Source organism: Talpa occidentalis, unplaced genomic scaffold (genome assembly GCF_014898055.3).
Source record: "Talpa occidentalis isolate TD23 unplaced genomic scaffold, MPIMG_talOcc4v2.1 talOcc4.17, whole genome shotgun sequence".
Lineage (NCBI taxonomy): Eukaryota > Metazoa > Chordata > Mammalia > Eulipotyphla > Talpidae > Talpa > Talpa occidentalis.
Genome location: NW_023601754.1, coordinates 30,026,596 through 30,042,196, shown reverse-complemented (window position 1 = coordinate 30,042,196; position 15,601 = coordinate 30,026,596). Strand labels below are relative to the sequence as shown.

At 46.6% G+C, this 15,601-nt stretch overlaps 1 long non-coding RNA gene across 2 annotated transcripts in view; it reads right to left on the bottom strand.

The window, feature by feature from the left end:
• Positions 1-619: 619 nt before the first annotated feature.
• LOC119249233 (uncharacterized) overlaps positions 620-15,601 on the bottom strand; it is a 166,457-nt gene continuing 151,475 nt past the window's right edge. Inside the window, exons 10-11 of one of the 2 annotated variants that reach the window (XR_008552474.1) lie at positions 1,481-1,623; positions 620-1,204 (exon numbers count right to left, since the gene is read on the bottom strand). This is a non-coding gene — a long non-coding RNA (uncharacterized LOC119249233). The remainder of the gene's footprint in view (positions 1,205-1,480; positions 1,624-15,601) is intronic. The other variant, XR_005126104.2, reaches the window with a different exon arrangement.

Below are 15,601 nucleotides of genomic sequence, written 5' to 3'. Positions count from 1 at the left end.
TTTCATAGTGATGAGCAAATGAAGGAAACAGCTAGGGCATTTCTTGAGAACAAAGGCCTCCACGATTTGTCCATTCACAGTCTAAAGTGGCCCAAGGCACACAGTAGGCAGCCAATAAACCATTGCTGCATCATGAGGGTCAACAGTTGAAAGCCCACAGTGCCATCTTCCACTCAAATGTCTCTAGCAGAATGAGTTCATCATCCCCAAAATCAGCCCGCCTCCTGGTTAAACAGCTATAATTTCCTGATATGGAGTTGAAACCACACTCTAGTCCAAGTTCATGCCTTTGGAATCACCTGGAACACCTTGATTCAGGCTTTTGGAATCACCTGGAATCACCTGGAACACCGTGCTTCAAGTTTCCTGAGATATTCCTTTGGCTTCTTTTCCACCAGCTGGATGACACCATGGACAGTCCACTCACCAACTCTGTAGCTCTGACAGTATGTATGACCATGCAGGATTGAGTGGAAACCTGGGAGCACAGAGTTCGGGAGCAACAGGCCCTAGGTGCCCAGAGCTTACAGGCCTCAATGTGTCAGCCACCCTCTCAACTGCTGCACTCTGGGTTCCCCTCCATGAGTGCAGGCCCTAGCTGAACCCTGATGCCAGAGAGTCTGGCCAGTTCAGAGAGATGCCTTAGCACCAGCACCTGCAAATAGTAAATATCCAGGAAGGTATGTTGGGTGACTATTTCCGGAAGGGATAGCACCTTCTTGCTTCACAAGCAGATGGTCCCAATTGTCTTTGTCTTACAGGGAAGGCTACAGGAGCAGTGTCCACAGGACAGAAGCCAGGAGTTTTGAGCATCTCTTACCTGGACCAGTGGAGAGGAGTGTGCAAAGGCAGGCACAAGAGTGCAAGAGCAAGGTCTTCCCCCCAGAGTAGACTGCCAGGTGTCTGAACTCAGGACAGCTTGAGACTGAGTCCCTATGAGGAAGGCCAATGCCAGATCCTTAGGGAACAGTAGTGTGTAACATGCTCATGGAGGGATGGAGTGAGCTGGGGACAGGGTCAAAGAGCTAGTAGAGTGAGCAGATAGTGAAGGTCAAAGTGTGCAAGCTGGAGAAAACGTTAAATCAATAACTGGGCAGGGACAGACTTTCCAAGGATGGACATTCCTCAAGGCCCATCATGGATGCAAAGGTCGGTGCAAAGGTCAGTGAGAGAGCTTGGTCTTTGGCAGCCACCACCTTGCTTCCTAGAACAAATAAGAGAACAAGAGATAAAAAGAAGAAGTGGGGGAAGGAGGAGGAGGAGTAGTGATAGTGATCAACAGGGTACAGCCAGGAAAGCGGACACCAGGGGTAGGGTGGGCAAGAGGAAGGAGATCTACAGCACATTCCGCCATTAAACATCATGAGTGCTTTAATAAACCTGGTTTATTGAATAAGTCATCTTTACCATAAAATAGATTTGCATTTCCCTCCACCCCACCGTCTCCCAACCCTGCAGCCCGTAAACACAGCGGCGTTACCTCCGCAATGTGCACCTCATAAATCCGGTTACCACTGGTTCTGGAAGAAACTCAGTGAATGCTTCCAGGGGGACCTGTGTCTGGGGGCCCTGGCTGCTTCCTGAGGAAACCTTCCTGCCCAGAACAGGTCCTGGGAGCAAACCCTAGAAATAGAAGCAAACGTCTGTGGAGGTAAAGAGGTTCGTCACATGTTCGTCTTTTAGCTGAAAAGACCCACCGCCTGGGAAGTGGCATAAATATAGCATTATGGATTTTGAAGGAGCACACAGGAGCACATCACTTAAAGACCAAAGTGCTGGCTCCTACCCTTTCATCTGACAGGGGAAGTGGCTGGCTGAGGGCACAGGGACCAGAAGGGTTCTCTAACATATAATTAAAAGCTCGCCAGGGGCCACCATTAAAGACCAGTCCATTTTCTATTAGGCTGAACCCAGAGACTCATTTTGAGGGGCTTACAAAGAATTGGTAAAAATAGTTTTTGATTCACGGGTTCTCCTACTGGCTGGACTTGAAAATAATCTGCTGGCTAAAGCTACAGCTCCTAACCTTCCCCTTTCAAGGCTGACACGCACGATAAATTGAGTGCAGATATGCACTGAATACACATACATATACATACAAGTGCACACATATCCAAATCTGTGCATATGTGTGTGATGTGTGCGTATACACACACATACATATGGATGAAATAACAGGAGTATTTCATCTGCAGGCTCCTGTGGAGTATGGAATCCAGGCTGAATCCTGGAGAAGGTGAACAGGAAGAGAATGATGTGCAGAGGCACAAATATATGAACGCGGGCCTGACTGTTGGCTGCTTTGATTTATGAATTCATCCAGGGGAAACCAAAAAACATTAATACACAGAGGTTAGAGATAAATCCCCAAAGAAGAAATGCAAATGACCAAACAACATAGGAACTAAAGCTCAGTCTCTTGGATGATTTAAGAAATAAAACTGAACCAGTGATGGTTGCCTTCTCATTTGGCAAAGACTAATGAAAAATGACAGCACTCAGAGGGCCTCCCTGGTGGCGCAGGTGGTTGAGCGCTACACTGTGAAGCTGGTCGCAGCCTCTGCAGTGCCAGTTTGATCCCGGCCAGCCAGCGAGAATCCCACATGGTGTAGCAGACCTCTCCTGTCTCGCCCGCTGCTCCCCTCAGCCGTATATTTCAGTCCATCTACCTGTTCTGCTCCCCGCTCTGTCTCTGATGAATCCTCTCACCCTCCCACACATCTGGCCAGTACCCCGGATCTTGTATAAATAAAAAAAAAAATGATAGTATTCAGAGCTGGCAAGGCTGTGGCGAGACAGTTACTCTCATCCACCGATGAGGGTGAGATAAATGGATACAGACCACAGTTCGGGGTGTCTACAAAAAACTGTGAAACTGTTTTTTGATCCAGTTAATGTCAGTCAAGACAGAGCTTTTGTGTGTTTGTTTTTTATTTTTTTTAAAAGATTTATTTTATTTATGCATGCATGCAAAAGCTAGGGTGTAGACCAGAGGTCAGGGGTGAGAGGATTCACCAGAGACAGTGTAGGGAGCAGAACAGGTGAATCCCACAGTGTGGTGATTACCTGAGACAAGGGGCAGGGGAAAAATAGAATCAGAGAATGAGGAGACCTTGGATCAATGAAAGAAAAGGAACCGGCCAGTCCAGAGCAATGACGTTCCCTGAAGTCACTTATTCCTGAAGGCCTTACCAATTGGCCCATGAAGAGGATCAGAATTCCCTCTGATTAGAAGTTCCCTGCACTCTCCTCCCATTAGGGGCTGATGTGGAAACCTCAGTCAAGAACTTGCCTCAGTGAGGACTCAGGCAGCCACAGTTAGTCCCTGGGTGGTTGTGAAGTAAAGGAAACCCTTCAAGAAATGTTCTAAATCACCACGCCAAACTGGCTGCATGGAGCGTGAAGTGGGGAGAATAGGGCAGGGCTCCTTGAAAGCTCACGAAGAAACCCAAACCCAAGAAACCCATCACCATCTGGGCCCCCACTTTGTTGTGCACAGAATTCGGGAAAGGCCAGTTAATGCCTTCACAGCGGCTGGCCCTGCATCCTGAGCAAGGGTCTCTGTCACCAAGGATGGGCACATGGAGGTCACCAAGCATCACTGGGGTAGCTCTATACCCACAAACCTTCTTCTCCCAGTCTCAGGTGTGATTTTGACGAAGCTAGGATGATTTCAAGGTGCCAAGGAACTCAGAGATCTTTGCAAGTCTCTGGTCCTGCACCCCTGTGGGCTGGAAGGTTGACTCTCATACTGATGCTAAAGCCATTGTCTTCATCATCTCAAATTTATCTCAAAATTCCTGATGGGGGCTACAGGGTGTGCACACTTGACATGCACATTCTCAAATTTTTCCAATATAATTTGGCTAATTCAGGATCACCCTTGTAGGAGAAGCCATGGCCTCCTCTCCACTCCCGGGTCTCCTCAGTGACATTCCAGGACCAAAGGGCTAGAATAGCAAACCCTGATGAAGTAGAAATTAACCCTATAAGAACCTCGAGTTGCTGGAATTTATTTCTCTATTTAATCTGCTGAGAATTGACTTAACAAATCTCATATTTCATTTGACAAATGTTTCTTGAGTTCCCAACAGGCACTGTTCTGGCTTCTGGGAATCAAGCAGCAAACAGGAAAATCTCCGTGGCTGCATAGATGCTGTACTTAACTGAGAGGAGGAGGAAAGTGACATCCTTGTCTTGTTCCTGATCTTAAAGGAAAGGCCTTTGGCTTTTCGCCATTGAGAATAATATTGGCTGTGGGTGAATCATATAAATGAGCTGTGAATAAGTCAAGATTTGGGGTCTGATTGCATCCCAGCCTCTCCATCTCACCTTGCCCAGGGCAGACACACTAGGCCCTCTCGCTCCCTCAGCCAGGTCCTGCAAGTCCCGCAGGCTCAGTCAGTCCCAGATAAAGTGCCACCTTGCCTGACACTGGGGCCTGGCCTGGTGATGACGCTCTAGGTTGGCCAAGGAATTTAGCAGAGAACCTGAAACACGTGCTACGAACATGCCCACTTAGGGCACATCCAGACACATTGCTGGGGTGCTTAGTGGGTGGTGAGACCATTCATTCTAAAGGTGAGGACATGGTATGGAGATCTGGGGACCACTGACGTGCAGGTTGTATTGAAACCCAGAGATGAGGTTGACCAAGGAAATGACAAAGAGAAAGGGAGGACCAGCGACAGTCCAAGGAAACTCTTCAGGGAAGGAGAGACAGAGGCTTGAGTTGGGGTCCAGGCCTGGCATGTTTCTAAATGCTGCAGCAGGAAGATCCATGGGAGCGGGGCAGGGCAGTAAAGAATCCTAGTACAGCGGAACCACTGGCTTGGCAACACACACTTGTCTCAAGATTTTAAAGACAGTTTTACTTCTTCTTTCCCTATCTGGATTCCTTGTATGTCTTTCTCTTATCTTATTGTCCTGGCTAGGACAATAAGGTACTATATTGAAGAGCAGAGAGGACATCCTTATTTTATTCCTGATCTTAAAGAACAGGCCTTCAGCTTTTTGCCATTGAGAATAATATTGGCTGTGGGTTTGTCATATATGGCTTTTATCATGTTAAGGTATGGTCCTTCTATGCCAGGTATTTCAAGGGCCTTCATCATAAATGGATGCTGGACTTTGTCGAATGCTTTCTCAGCATCTATTGATATGATCATATGGTTTTTATTTTTCTTTTTGTTGATGTGTTGGATTATACTGATGGGTTTTCGTATGTTGAACCATCCTTGTGCCCCGGGATAAATCCCACTTGATCGTGGTTTATTATCCCTTCTAAGCATTGTTGGATATAGGGGAACCAAATAAGACATCAGGGGAAAAAATAATAACAATACAAAACACAACACAACAAAACAAACACAAACAGACAATTATAAACCAGAGACATCCTGAAGGGGAGGAGGAGGAAGGGAGGAGCACAGGGGACTGTGGTGATGGTGCACGGGTGCATTGGTGAAGGAAATTCTATGGGGACTACACCTGAGGTGGGTGGGGGGAATGCAAACATTGTTTAAAAATGAACAATGATGTAAAATATATATAAATAGGGGCCTCCCTGGTGGCACAAGGGGTTAAGACACAACCTATGAAACTGTCTGCAGCCACTGCAGCATAAGTTCGATCCCGGCCAGAGAGCTACCCACATGGCACAGCAGACCTCTCCTGACTTGCCTGCTGCTCCCCTCAGCTGTGTACTTCAGTCAGTCTGCCTGTTCTGTTCCCCACTCTGTCTCTAGTGAATTCTCTCACCCCTCCAAACCTCCAGCCTGTACCCCAGTTATTGTATACGTAAATAAAAAAAATCTTTAAAAAAACTATATATAAATAAAAAAAATTGGGAAAAATATTTTAATGACAGGTTTCAATAGAGGGGTGAGGTCACATCACAAAAGGAGAAGGGAAAAACTATTAAGACTTCAAGACATCATCTTAAGATATTTGGAGTGAAAAGAAGAGGGATAGAGGCTGAGGAGGTGACAGGATGAGCAAAAGTTTAAGTGGACATTCAGAAGAAGACTTTGGAAGAGCGAGGAAGGAAGGATCAGCTGAAAGGGCACTCCCACAAAAGGCAGGGTCTGTCTGAAGGAGCACAGTCACAAAACGCCCCCCAAAAGCAGCTAAAACAATGTGACCTTATTTTCTACACATAGAACACAAAGAGTCAACCCCATGTTTCAGGAAGGCATGGAAGTGCAGAACCAGGAGTATTTTTCATGCAACTGAGAACCCAGTGATACCCCGTGTACGCAGTTGGCATGGGAACATAAAGCTCGAGGAACTCGATTTCTGAGGTTTCCTTTAAGACTCTTTCTGCATTTGTGTGGGTGTGAATGCTAATTGTGATGCTTAGACCAACGCAAGGGCAAAAACATATTTCTTAATGAGTTCCCTAATACTTTCTTCACTGGGTAATCAGCGCTTGTTTTTCTGGACATTAAATGAATTTCAGCTTATCATTTCCCCATCCAAATGTAATCTATGTCACTCCGTGACAGCTCTGCCACCGAGGGGCTTATTTTCCCGTAAAACGAGTATGCCTGATGTCCCACGTACATTCCCACTTGCCCCCTCCAGAGGCGGCCTGGTCCCCCTGCTACAGGATTTCATTCCGATTTCTGGGGCCAGCAGCACTTTGCTTAAAGTGATGAATCACTCTCATTAAATTAGGACTGGTCACCTTCACGTGACTATGTATTCTACCCTGTGCTCACGGACTGTAGATTTTATTGATTACTAATTTTAGCTAAAACAGGCCTCAAGTGTCACAGATTCTGGCTCATTCCACCATGTGGCTGGGCGCCATGGGGGTTGGGAGGGACTTTTGAGCTGTCAGAATGAACCCAGAATGTGACCAGTGGTCTTGAGAGGAAGTGGTTCTGCATTCCTGGATTTGTCTGCAATTTTGAAGCGTTTCCCAATTTGCCCTAATGGCCTAGGAGTCAGGGCAAGGTAAATATTCAAGAATGGTGTGGGTCTCTCATGAAAAGATTTTATCCCTACATGTTTTCAAGTTATGCAGGGCAACTTAAGTCTACCTGATTCCAGTGGGCTGAGCCAGCTGGTATGTGGCATTGGACCCCATCAGTCTCCCAATTACACCCGACAGGTCTGGGTTCCCAGGCTCTGATTCTGCTACGGCCCTACCAACCACATCTCACCCCCAATCCAACTGTAAACCACTGTCTAGGCCCAGGGGCCACAGTTGTGAAGTGACTGTGATGAACATACAAATGCAAACCTTCTGTTGGAGACACAGATGAAAAAGTCTCCGGACACCGGTGTGGTCCTTGGTGACCCGAGATCTGCCTGGGGGGCTTCAGTTTCATCTTTGGACATGCCCCTGTCTTCAACCTCCAGCAGAGCTAAAGGCTTGCCCAGTGTGTACCATGTGTCCAGTGAGGGAGAGACTTGAGACTAGGCTTAGGGCACAGGACAGGTGGAGAAAAAGTAAGCTCCAAGACCTGCTCTCCTGTGAGTCCTTGATATATGAGGAACAGGGGTTGCTCAACAGAGCTCAGTCTGGACACCTGGTTCATCTGTGCAGCTAACAAAATTGTGCTATTCTGGCTTTTTGCTGTAGGCCACGCACACTCCTTACCCCAACCTTTGTGGGGAAGGGTTGGCTATGGGTCCAAGCCTTCCATAAACGTTCTTCCCTTTCCTCATCACACACCATTTAGAACACCAATGCTCTCCACTTTTCCTATTATTTTTGTGTCTTCCTCCCCTAAGAAGCTGAAGACGATTCAAGGCAGGCTCATGTTTTTCTGTGTTCAGTTTTCAGCACAGTCTAGACATGTAAGAGGTACTCACAGAATTACTTGTAAGAAATTTATACACAAGGTGTGTAGCACTCCGGATGCTGGGTGGGATGGAGGAAGGACAAAACTTGTTTTGTTTTTTCAGTCTCTATAACAAATTTAAGAAATAGGGGCTTACTACCCTATTAGGCGACTCATGGACTCAGAGGAAAGGAACTTTCCCAAGGCAGAAACTGGCAAAGAAGGGCTTCAACCCAGGACTCAATATTCCCTCCAGTCTACCTCCCCTGATGGGGTTCCAACCTGCACTTGCAGTCTAAGTCACATTAAAGGTGTATGCATGACAATTACATCTGCAACATTCAGAAGCAATTGTGCAACTTTCCAGATTTCACTAAAGAAGCACTCAAGAGGGCCTCCCCAGTGGCGCAGCGGTTGAGCGCTGGGTTGCGAAGCTGCCCGCAGCCTCTGCGGCGCCAGTTCGATCCCTGGCTGTTCCCCGGCCACCGGAGGAGGGTCCCACATGGCACGCAGACCTCTCCTGCTGCCCGCTGCTCCCCTCAGCAGTGTACTTCGGTCCTTCTGCCTGCTCTGCTCCCCACTCTGGCTCTGGTGAATTCTCTCACCCTCCCGCGCTTCTGACTATACCCAGTGCTTGTATAAATCAATCAATCAATCAACCTTAAAAAAAAAAAAAAAAGCACTCAAGAAATATCTGTTGACTATGACTGAGAGAGAATGTGTCCTGAGAGTGGGCCCAGGGCCCAACAGGTCACTCTGTCCAGGTAACATGAACCACCTGTTGCTGGGTAACCATATTATCCTTCACGTCACAGCACCCCTTGTGCTCATCACAGGAATAAGACGCCACTGGCACCAGCAACCAGACCTTGAACAGATTCTGCTGGGGACTCTGACTTTAGGTCCAATCTAATATACGCCTGGCCTCCCTTCTCCAACCACCCCCGACCTGCCCCTCAGGCTCAACATAAACTCACTCCTGATTCTTTCCAACCGCACACAGAGTCACGGGTTGTGATGCTCAGGAAGCAAACCTGAGATGCTGAACATGCTGGGTGTTTATTAAGAGTGTCTTTAGAACTTCGCTGGCAGTGCAAGAGGTTAAGATGCAACCCACGAAGCTATCTGCAGCCATTGTAGCAAGTGTTTGATCCCCGGCCAGGGAGCTACTCACATGGTGCAGCAGACCTCTCCTGCCTTGCCTGCTGCTCCCCTCAGCAGTGTATTTCAGTAGATCTGAATGACTGTTCTGTTCCCCACTCTGTCTCTGCTGACTCCTCTCACCCCCCACACTTCTGGCCTGTACCCCAATAAATAAATCTTAAAAAAAAACTGTCTCAGACCCGAACCTGGGGAAGGGAAGACAACAGAGGTCACTAGCAGAGGGAGATGTTCAGTTGTGCAGCAAAACCAATGGCAGATTTGGCAAATCCTCCAGGAAGACCTGGGTTAGAATGACCCCTCGGTATGATCCCAAATTGAAGCAAAATATTCTGCACTCCCATGTCAATTGTTCAGTACTAGATGGGGCATATTCTTGGTTGGGTGACTTTTTTGCAATCCTCAAAGAGGTTGATAGCTGGAACAATAAGGTTCTTATTGAAGGGGAACTTCGGAAACGCATCACAGCATCTACCACTGCCAGGTTAAAAGTAAGTTGGTCACCCCTAATGTGGGGAAGCAGCACACCCTTCACACCCTGTTTTACCATAAGTGACCACTGGCCCCAGGACCCAGCCATGAGTTCCTACATGGCTTGCGCTAGTCTAGGATCGAAGCCATATTGGCTGATGTATGACTGTGCGTAAAGCGGATAGAGGAGTTTATGAATCAGTTCTTTGTGTATGTCCACTTTAATTGGCACACTGCAGATGGAAGAAGTGGGGAGTATTACCTTTGCCTCAAATCTCCAAGAAAACAGGTGTAAGATCCTGGAATTTACAGTCTCGTGGTTGGGGGAAAAAAGCTATTATAAAAATACAGTGTAAATAGGCCTAAGGCAGCCTGGGGGAGCTATCAATAATGGTTTCCTGAAGGCAGTAAATGAAGAAAGGAGACCTGAAGTGATGAATAAGTTAAAATAAGGTCATGGAGCGAAGACCATGAGGATGTAGCCAAGCCTTAGCAAATATTCCAGGGTCTACTGGATCCATGGAGGAGACACCAGTAGTGAGTTCTAGCATGCCAAAGCTTGCATTTAGTCAGGGTAAGCCCATAAGACATTTGTGAGGTAAGGAGAAAGTGCATGTTTTAGCCTCTGATTCATCCCCGAATCCTGATGATCTCCTGGAGCATGAAGCCATTATCATTCACCCATGCTGTATTCACCTGTGGTCTCCATGGACACTCACATCTTGAAAAAACAGACCAGACTTGAAATTCCTTCTCTGAGCGAGAGATACATGTCCGTCAACAGGACAGTGCATTCCTTTTCTGGCAATGGTTTGGAGCTCCCCATCAGGTGGACTCCAGAAGAAGCCTTAAGGGATGAATAACCACTGACAACAGGGCTCTCTCGCCTTCCCCTCTGTCTGCTTTCCCTCGGGTTTAACTGCTACCTTATCCAGTATGACCCTCTTTGGCCTTCAAACTGGCCAAACTCTAATAATAATATAATGCTTTAATAACTCCCCAGTGCTGTTAGGAGAGAGTCCTGTGATAAGTTGTGAGGTGACCATACAGGAACAGGTTAGGAAGCATCATTGGGGTCATCTATGGAAGAGAAGGATGGGAAGGAAGCAGGCTTAGGGAGACGCTTGGGTGCTAGGAGACAGTCCCAAAAAAAGCCGTAGTCAACCCCAAGCAAAGTGCTGAAGCCAGATGACCTTTCCAGGTTCACCCACGTTGGGCAAAGGGACCAAGCCTTAATACCTGAATGTCAACAGGTCTTGAATGTAGGCTACTCTGGGAAGGGGGGCATGGTTTGGAAAAGGCAACTCTTGACAGAGGCAAATTCCCAAAAGATCAAGGGCAGTCTGCCAGCACCCTCCCCAACAGCCAGAGGAACAAGGTCACCAAACCCAGAAGGAAAGCTGAGTAATGCAGCACAGTGTCCAGCACAAACACAATGGTTTGGGCCATTTCTCATGCCCTACAGTGTTTATCTTATAGGACTGCCATAACTGAGCACAACAGACAGGGTCGTTAAATGACAGGAAGTTATTTTCTCACAGTTCTGGAGGATAGAAATCTGAGATCAGGGAATCAGCAGGGTTGGCCTCCTCTACAACCTCTATGTGGCTTGTGAACAGTTGTTTCCCCAGCATCCTCATGTGGTCTTCCCTCCAGGCATGTCTCTGAGTCTTGATTTCGCCTCATCAGGACAATTGTCATGTTGGATTACCTTGTTCAGAAAAGATCTCTCCAAAACAATCTCATTCTGGGAGTTGGGACTTTGACATATGAATTTTTAGGAAGAGCAAAATTCACCCCCTCCCATCTACCTATTTATATCCCATGGTCAGCTATTTCCCAACCTCCTCTGGTCAAATCACACCCAACAACTATCTGATCCTTTCCTTTCCCCAGAATTTTATTTATTTACTTCTAAATGAGTTATGTCTATGGAACACAACATCACATGGATGTTGTGTCCAATGGCCTGAGGAGGAAGGTTACTTCTGAATTTAGCAAAACCATACAACTGTTCCATGGAAATGAGTAACCTTTCCCTAATCACTCCAGTTTTGTTCAGAGCCACTGTTGGGTACACACAGACACATACATCACCTAAATAAAATTCCATTTCATCTCAGACATGAACACTTTCAGTTCTAGGAGGAACTATGTATTCCCTCTGGTTTGAAGATCTTCCTTGCAATCAGCAAAAACGGCCCTGGGCCATAGCCTTCCCAATGTAATTGGCATTTTAGAAGTCAAGGTCCCCACATACCTCCAAAGGTTCCACAATGGCAAAAAGAGAGCTACCTAGACTGATCATCAAACACGCCATCCTGGCCTTAACATCATGCTTTGCACATGCTGTGCTCTCTGCAGAAATGCCCTCACACTCATCCAGTGAGCACTTGGGCACGACCTTGTCTCCTGTAAGAGTCGGCCCCCAGGCCCTCTCCTCTCTGAAAGCTCATCACAATGTCTTGCCCCCTTATGTCTTTTCTCTCAGAACCCCTCCTGCCCAGTCAGTGTCTCAGTATCAGCAGTATAGAGTAGACATCAGTAAATTTGCATCGTTGGAATGGTGGGTTGATGGCTGGGGCATTGAGTGATTTATGGAGGCTTCTGTCACAGCGCTGGCTAATATTTTCTCAGTAGATGAGACCCAGTGTGGGTGTCTCTTACATACATGAATGCTTAAAGGAAGAATGTGTTCAGGCACCACATGTCCTAGCCTTTATTTGTGGGAGGGAGAATAATGACTCCCCAAAGATGTCCACATCCTAATTCCTGGAATATGTGAACATGTTAGGTTACAGCATAGCAAAGGGGAATTAAGGCAGCAGATGAAATAAAGATTGCTAATAAACCAACCTGAAAATAGAGAGATTGTCTTGAATTATCTAGAAGGAGTTTCAGTGTAATCACAGAAGCCTATTAAAAAAGGAAGAGGGAGCATAACATAGGGACCCGGGGATCCTATGGTGGATGAATGCCAGAGAATGAAACATGGCTAGTTTTGAAGATGGAGGCTGAACCAAGGAAAGTGCACAGCCTCTATAACCTGGAAAATGCAAGGAAACAGATACTTCCCTGAGCCTCCAGAAAGACATGCAGTCCTACTAACTTCTTAATGTTCACCTGGTTAGACTGTATCTGACTTCTGACTTATTGAACTGTAAGGTAATGAATCTGTGCTGTTTTAAATCACCGAATCTGTAGTAACATGTTGCAGCAATAAGAAAACACACACAGCATTCTAAATAGACCTATTCTAGCCATCACCTTCGGGCTCCAGTCCCACTTCATACATGCCAGGGACATCCAGCCTAGGTAACCAACAGTCAGTCAATAACCTGGGCCTGCTTGTGAAGGTCCATGAGATTCCACCCCCTTCATATGTTTGGTGAAGCTATGTTCCCTGTGGACATGTGATAGAGGCGATGTGGCCACACAAACCGGGTATGTTGAGACTTGCTTGCAGCCTACAGGATACACAAGGAATGTGTATAGTGACATTGTTCCCAGCACTGATCTGCCAGAACAGTTACCAGAATCTCATTTTCTAGAGCATCCCACTCTATGGGACTTTTCCCACTGGCCATGAGTCAGTATAATGTGCCTTAAGGCCATCATCCTCCCCTCTGCTCTACTTACTGTTCTACAGTGAGTCAAGTTGAGAAGCTATATCATTCTGTTTTTTTGGGAAGTAACATTAGATTATATACTGTGCATATTTCAGATGTGCATTATTACAAGTGAACATGTGTATGACCCATATTAAGTCAATCCTTGTAGGAGAAATAGTGGAAACTGCAATGGTAGCACTGTGCCAGCAGCATACCTTGGGGGAGCTGATCCTACAAACCAAACGTGTGTTGCATGCCCATCATACCTCAATGTTTAGAAAACTAACATGTGGGTGCTTATGAACTGGCTACTAGCTGGCCACTCGTGGGTAACTGTGAACTATTTGCTATCTGCAAATCACAGCACAGCCTTCCTGGACTACCTACAGGGGACAGCCTGTAACACAGGCAGGCCTTTGAATGCTGAGGCTGCCGCTGACCTGATTACATGACTGTGTCCATAATGGTATCAGGATAACTCTGCCTGTGATAACATCAAAGACTTTGCTGACACAAATGTCTCTTGAAGTATGGTCACGATGCCCCCTTCTCTGTTCCTCATAAAATTCTCTCCCCCATTCCTCTCCTACCCTCTGGACCTTATTCCTCATACCACTGTCACATGATCACCTTTTACTAGCCCGTGTGCTTTCAATACGTGACACAAGAACTTCTGCTCGAGCAGCAGTCTTGCCTTGCAAACCTGCTCCACGACTGGTATGTGGCATTCATTGTGTTTCCCACAGCCGCAAAGCGGCAACGCTAACATGCAAGCTGACGGTAAATATGGAGGAGAACCAGTGCAGAAACCCAGGAATACAGATGGAGACTGGAGGAAAGCAGAGGAGGTGAGGAGAGAGGGAGAGAGGAGGGAAGGAAGAGAAAGAAAGCAGGGATGGGGAAGGAGAAGGGAGGGAGGGGGAGAGAGGTGAAGGCAGGAGGAGGGGGAAGAGGAGAAGAGGGAGGGGGAGGGAACTCTCTGGAATCTCTTTCATTTTTTATTATTTTTTAAAATATGTCAAATGTGAAAGAGATGGCCACAATCCAGAATCTGTTGCAATGGGCAGCAGGGAGCCAAGACAGATCTTTGCGAAAAGGAGGGTAAACGGCACAAGATGCCTCGGCAGGTGGAGATAGGGTGCATTCAGCAGACACGGAGGACAAGGCGAGCCTGGAGCGATGATTGGTTTCAGTCCCAAAGTCAGACCATTGGCTTTTCTTAACCTTCCCAGTGCACTCACAGGTCTGACATCGTTTTTTGCATTGACATTGACAATACTGTGAACAGCATTCACTTAGTCTTCATTACAGTCATTGAGGATGATGCACTAGCTTTTCTTAACTAAAAAAAAAAAATCCTGCAAATAGATTCTCAAAATTTCCCTATCGTCCATAGCTCATCAGATCAGCCCAAGCAAATACCGCTTTTAATGAAAAATCATGAGTGCATAAACATCAAATGATTTTTACTGCTATTCTCTATTAATTAACTGACAGGTTAATAATATTTTAACAAATAATCTGTGACATTCTCAACAGCCCATCCTAAAATATGAGTGTTAGTCTACACTGAAGGGTAATAAACTTAGAATGTCTATTTAGTGCTTTGCATTTTTGTGGCATTTTCAATTGCACTGTGTCCTTGGGCTTCCAGAGAGCTGTGGACATGGCCTAAAAAAGACTCAGAGGTTGAAAGCCAGGATTCAACCCCAGGTGGCACTGCTCAAAACCTATTGCTTTTTCTACAGAATCACGGTGCTTCTCATGTTTGAACAAATGGCACGACATGTGTGAGAAGCAAGACAGGAGGCCAGAGGATATAATAGCTGAGCTGAACCAGCCGGCCATGCCCAGCCAAAATGAGGATGGGCCCCATCAGACCCAATGACCTTACTCCAGGGCCAGAAATGCTGAAATGGAAGCTGTCGGCAGAGAACAGGCCTGGTTCATCTGGAAAATGCATCTCGTGTGAGGGATGCAATTTCCACTTCCTTACTCATAATGTATCAGGGACTATTTCACACCTGGTCCTATCCCAGCATCAAGGACCGCTGTGCAAACACTGGGACCGGAGGACCCCGCCATGTATGCTAAGACTGGGCCCATTCCAGACCAACAAAGCTGGGGAAGGAGGGAGGTCAGAGCTTTTGCTATGAAATAAAGAAATTCTGACATCAGCTCTTTAAAACTCTCTTCCTGTTCCAATCAAAATGTCCACATCTCCCAGCTGGGATAAATAGACCCAAGGTCACCCAGGGCTGCCGGGTCTTTGCCAATAGCGTGGACATGGTGCCTATGGCTCTAAAAGGATCCCTACTGGCCATGGCAAATCTACCAGGGAGCCAGGTCAGCTGGGGATACAGCATTTCCTTTAAGTCCAAAAAACTACATGGGACCTGAGGGTGGAGGAATCAGCAAATTTGGATGCAGTCATGTGCCAGGCGCCATACTGGGCTCTTAACAAGATTTTCTTATTGATTTCTCATGGACACTGTGCCAACATAACACAAAAACACCACTGCCTGGAAAAAGAAGCTGAGAGTCCGAGATTGTCATCAAATTCTG